Raw genomic sequence first — 6,602 nt, forward strand, 5'->3', positions numbered from 1 at the left:
TCATTCTCATTAGTTTGCTTCAACAAAGTGAATATTTGATAAACAATGATAGCAAAGAGAATCATGTTAAACAAATCTTAGGAGACATCAATAGGAGTCAAATTAGATTTTAAGTATGTAGTCTAAGTTCTCCGTTTTCTTGGTATAGTATAGATTTCCAAAGTTCAACTTTGTAGTCTTACTAAATGGGTTGTATATGATTTCTATCATCTATGCTTAATGAGAAACATTTTTGATGATAGAACTCATTCTAGGCTAACACTTATAAGATATTATTTTTGTACAAATTGCTAGAGTAGTATTCATTGATAAAAATTGTTAGCTAAACGCATAAGCGTTTGTTGAGTTGTTGAAGTATTTAAAACACACTTAGACATATTATGATGAATGAGGTTAGAAAACTTTAAGAATGATTCGTGCTCTTAAATTCTAAACTAGGATTAGGTTTGTGTCAAACGAACACCTAGAACAAACGGGTTAAATGAAAAGCTTCTCCAACCTTTTATACGTCAAAGAGTTAGATAATCTTACCCCCACACAAATGTTTATTTAAACTATTGTCTTAAGTCTTAAACTTACACACAATGAGATTAATGAAAGAATGATGAGTGTTCTGAAAGCCTTACTCAACTCATGAATCAAAGTAACTCTAAGATAGCATTCTTATAAATCAACCTAATGAATACACTTAAAGTTTTGGTATGGTAAGTGTTAAGGTATTAGACACACCTATGGAAATGAATTCTAGATTTTCACTCAAAGATGTAGGTGTGACTCTAAAGGTAGGTACGTCTCTAGGATACTCTTTAGAAAGCAAAACCTAACTAAGTCTAAATAGACGTCCGAGTAGCTTTAAGGATTAATCGAGGATACATGAAAAGGTTATATCTTTGCATTTTGAAAATCTTGATAGACTTAGGACATACTTGCTTGATCATGTGTGTGAAATGGTAAAAGTTTGCAATACATTATTTGCTAAGAAGCATGAGAATAAAATGTTAATGACTTGGTTATTGATCCAATCAACCATTTTCCTTGTGACAAGTTCTTTGAACTCTTAGATGATAAGTTTGAAATATACTCGATTGAAAACTTGAATGTTTTGTTGTATGCTTTACACTCTGGGCTTAACTCTAGGCTTCCGCTCATTATACACTAGGTGTAAATTGCATGATCCTTGTTTATCTCTCGCATATACCATATATGTTCTCATTACTTGTATGCTTATATGTGGAAATCTACATGTCATACTTGTATGCTCATAATATTATCATGCTTGACAACTTGAGTTCTCTCTTCGTAACCAATGTTGGTTGAAATTACCCTGTTAAATGCTATACTACACACATAAGGATCATTAACTTGCCGACTGAACTTTATTTGTGAGGTTATTGTGCTTAATATTTGCTACATCCAATTTGCCATATATTTTTCATCATGCTTATGTGCTTACATGCTTATAATTTATTAAGATGTTGAAAAATTATGCTTGGTTGTTTTTTATGCTCATGATCTAATAAAACACTCCAAATTGTTAACATTTTTCGTAGTCAAGTTAATAACATATGTTGACATGATGATAATTATCTTAGATCATAATTGTTGAGTGCCTAATAAGTAATTGGATATTAGCTTATTTGTCATGAATTCTGTGATTGCTTGTTATGTTATGTCATTTAAGTACACTCTGGGGCTATATTTGAAAAGATAACTAAATAAGTAGTGATTTAATGTATATCGTATTTTGATATGAATTGCGAGTTAAATGCCTTCTCGATCTAGTAATTTAGATTATGAATATGCTCATAAAAATTCATGCTATGGAACATGCCTCTATTCGATTATCATGATTACTTGCTTGCCATTCATGATTGTTACTTGTAGCGTGAGTTCTAATTGAGCTTATTATGCATGATTGCTTGATTTGATGTGATATATGCTTACTATAATTATTCTTGAGTTCTATGTATGCATATATTTCTAACAATGTTTGTGAGACTTCAAACGCACTGTTATGCTCATCACCCAAGCAAAGGAAAGTCCAAATATGTCACACTTTTGAGCCATTAAAAGGATCTTTAGAAAAATCTAAAGGGTTCTATGCATCATGAATATCATGTGCCTTGGAGATTTGGATGATGGTGGATCGCTACTGTTTAGAATAGTGTCGAGTATATAGCGATTGAAAGATCATGTGCTCAAGGCTTATGGATGAAACAAACTTTCCTTGCTTAAGGTACCACTTCTTTCGAAACTCATATATGTGTGCATTCTCATGCTAAAATTGGACTAGTCAACCTAATAAGTGATTATTTGAACACCAATTAGCTTTGATCATTACATGATAAGTGAAATATTAACATGCTCTATATGTTTAGGTTATACATATGTTCATCACTAAGTATACAAAGAGATATGCTCTTAGTTGAATACCTGAAACTTAGTGTATGATTTTTCAATTATAACGTTTAGACTTATCATATCTATGTTATTAAGCACTATCTGTGACCACCTGGAAATTTCCGACCAAATTTAAACTTAATCTTTATATGTTTCCGACACAATAAGCAAAGTCTGTTAGGTTGTGTCTCAAAAATTTTGAACTGTTTCATATATTCGATTTACCTTCGACTGTTCCCGATGATTCACGAACAATTGTTTGTAAATAATTAAATATATATATATATATAAATATATATAAGATTATAAATGTAAGTTTTAGAAATTATAAAATATTGTTAACTCATTAAAAATAAATATGTAAATATATACACATATGAATATATATATATATATATATATATATATATATATATATATATATATATATATATGTATAAATTTTATACATAAGAAATATTAAATATAAATAGTAAATAAATACTAAAGATTCGATATATTATATTAATGGTAAAAATGATATAATTGAAATTGTAACATATTAAATTTAATTATAATTTTAAGTGTAAATGCTATATTAATATTATTATCATTACTTTCATTATTATAAATAATATTAATATTAATATTAATATATGTATCATCACTATTATTATATAAAGATATATATATATATATATATATATATATATATATATATATATATATATATATATATATATATTTAGTGACCCGAACTTTTCCATGTTTATATATTTATATATTAAATGAAATTGATCTTTACATGATTAAATATTTTCAACATGTTAAGCAATCAAACTTGTTAAGACTTGATTATTTGAAATGAGTTTCATGTAGACAATTGACCACCCAAGTTGACCGGCGATTCACGAACGTTAAAACTTGTAAAAATTATATGATGTTATATATATATATATATATATATATATATATATATATATATATATATATATATATATATATATACATATGGATATATATATATAGTTAACATGATATTATGATAAGAAAGTATCTCACTAGGTATATTAACAATGAATTGTATACAAAAAATATGAGTTTATTGAATTAAGAAACTCGAAACGATATATATAACGATTATCGTTATAACAACGTCTTATTAAATACATATGAATCATATTAAGATATTGTTACACTATGTTTAAATATGTTAAATGATAAGTAAACATATCATTAAGTTTATTAACAATGAACTACATATGTAAAAACAAGACTACTAACTTAAGGGTTTCGAAACGAGACATATATGTAACGATTATCGTTGTAACGACATTTAAATGTATATATATCACATTAAGATATATTAATACATCATATTATCATGATAATATAATAATTTAACATCTCATTAGATATAATAAACAATGGGTTAATAACATTTAACAAGATCGTTAACTTAAAAGTTTCAAAATAACACTTACATGTAACGACTAACGATGACTTAATGACTCAGTTAAAATGTATATACATGTAGTATTTTAATATGTATTTATACACTTTTGAAAGACTTCAAGACACTTATCAAAGTACTTCTACTAAACAAAAATGCTTACAATTACATCCTCATTCTTTTTCATCAACAATTCTACTCGTATGCACTCGTATTTGTACTCGTACAATACTCAGCTTCTAAATGTATTTACTATTGGTATATACACTCCAATGATTAGCTATTAGCAGCCCATGTGAGTCACCTAACTATGTGGGAACAATAATTTAACATCTAGCATGAAATATCTCAAAAAATAACAAACTAGAGCCTATATGATGGAGCAAGATTCACGTGAATGAGAGTGTACACAAACACTTTCATTTTGCAACTTACATGCATCAAACTACTCTCTCTCAAGTGTTCTTCCATTGTTCTAAGTGTTCTTCATCATCTTCATCAAAATCTAGCTTAATCTAGTTCATAAATCCATACATAAACCAAGTTATAAAACAACTACTCAAGAACACACCAACAACACTTTCAAGTTTGCTAGCTTACTTCCAATCTTGCAAATCCCCTTTGAGTGATCATCCAACCTCAAGAAATCTTTCTTATTTACAGTAAGATATCTTTCTAATACAAGGTAATACTCATATTCAAACTTTGATTCAATTTCTATAACTTTAACAATCTTATTTCGAGTGGAAATCTTACTTGAACTTGTTTTCGTGTCATGATTCTACTTCAAGAACTTTCAAGCCATCCAAGGATCCTTTGAAGCTAGATCTATTTTTCTCATTTCTAGTAGGTTTATCCACAAAACCTGAGGTAGTAATGATGTTCATAACATCATTCGATTCATATATATAAAACTACCTTATTCGAAGATTTAAACTTGTAATCACTAGAACATAGTTTAGTTAATTCTAAACTTGTTCGCAAACAAAAGTTAATCCTTCTAACTTAACTTTTAAAATCAACTAAACACATGTTCTATATCTATATGATATGCTAACTTAATGATTTAAAACCTGAAAACACGAAAAACACCGTAAAACCGGATATACGCCGTCGTAGTAACACCACGGGCTGTTTTGGGTTAGTTAATTAAAAACTATGATTAACTTTGATTTAAAAGTTTTTCTTCTGGGAAAATGATTTTTCTTATGAACATGAAACTATATTCAAAAGTCATGGTTAAACTCAAAGTGGAAGTATGTTTTCCAAAATGGTCATCTAGACGTCGTTCTTTCGACTGAAATGACTACCTTTACAAAAACGACTTGTAACCTGTATTTCTGACTATAAACTTATACTTTTTATGTTTAGATTCATAAACTTAAGTTCAATATGAAACCATAGCAACTTGAATCACTCAAAACGGATTTAAAACGAAGAAGTTATGGGTAAAACAAGATTGGATAATTTTGCTTGTTGTAGCTACGTGAAATTTGTAACAAATCTATACAAATCCTAACTTAATTAGCTTATATTATATTATACATGTATTCTAACATATATTATGTAATCTTGGGATACCATAGACACGAATACAATGTTTTGACATATCATATCTACCCATCTATATATATATATATTTCAGAACAACCATAGACACTCTATATGCAGTAATGTTGGAGTTAGCTATACAGGGTTAAGGTTGATTCCAAAATATTATATATACTTTGAGTTGTGATCTAGCCTGAGGCTTGTATACATGAGGTCGTGGATTGATTCAAGATAAAATATATTGCTTTAATTCTGTACATCTAACCGTAGACAACTAATTGTAGGTTACTAACGAGGACTGCTGACTTAAAACACTCAAATCATTAAAACGTAATAAAAAATGTTGTAATTATATTTTGATCATACTTTGATATATATGTACATATTTGTTATAGGTTCGTGAATCAACCCGTGGCCAAGTCTTACTTCCCGACGAAGTAAAAATCTGTGAAAGTGAGTTATAGTCCCACTTTTAAAATCTAATATTTTTGGGATGAGAATACATGCAGCTTTATAAATGTTTTACAAAATAGACACAAGTACATGAAACTACTTTCTATGGTTGAATGATCGAAGCCGAATATGCCCCTTTTTGCTTGGTAACCTAAGAATTAGTAAACCAGTCTACTAATTGACGCGAATCCTAAAGATAGATCTATTGGGCTCAACAAACTCCATCCGTTGTAGCGGATGCTTTAGTACTTCGAGTTTTTATATCATGTCCGATGGATGTCCCGGAATGATGGGGATATTCTTATATGCATGTTGTTAATGTCGGTTACCAGGTGTTCACCATATGAATGATTTTTATCTCTATGTATGAGATGATGTTTATGAAAAATTAAAATATGAAATCTTGTGGTCTATTATTATGATTGATAAATATATAGGTTAAACCTATAACTCACCAACATTTTTGTTGACGTTTTAAGCATGTTTATTCTCAGGTAATTGTTAAGAGCTTCCGCTGTTGCATACTGATGTGTGATATCGTGTATATTATTTATCAATGGAAAATACCGGTTATTAAAAGATTACACACTAACGGGCAGTGTACCCGATCGTATAGCAGTATAGATATTGGTAAAATCCAAGATCGTTCCAAGGACAGTATTAAGTGAGAATTAAGTTTGCAACTAATAAAAGTAAACTAAGTTAAACTATAAAAAATCGAAAGTACGAGAATATTTGTTTTGTGGCTATTTAACGATTAGCCAAA

This window comes from Rutidosis leptorrhynchoides, chromosome 1, assembly GCF_046630445.1.
Source record: "Rutidosis leptorrhynchoides isolate AG116_Rl617_1_P2 chromosome 1, CSIRO_AGI_Rlap_v1, whole genome shotgun sequence".
NCBI lineage: Eukaryota > Viridiplantae > Streptophyta > Magnoliopsida > Asterales > Asteraceae > Rutidosis > Rutidosis leptorrhynchoides.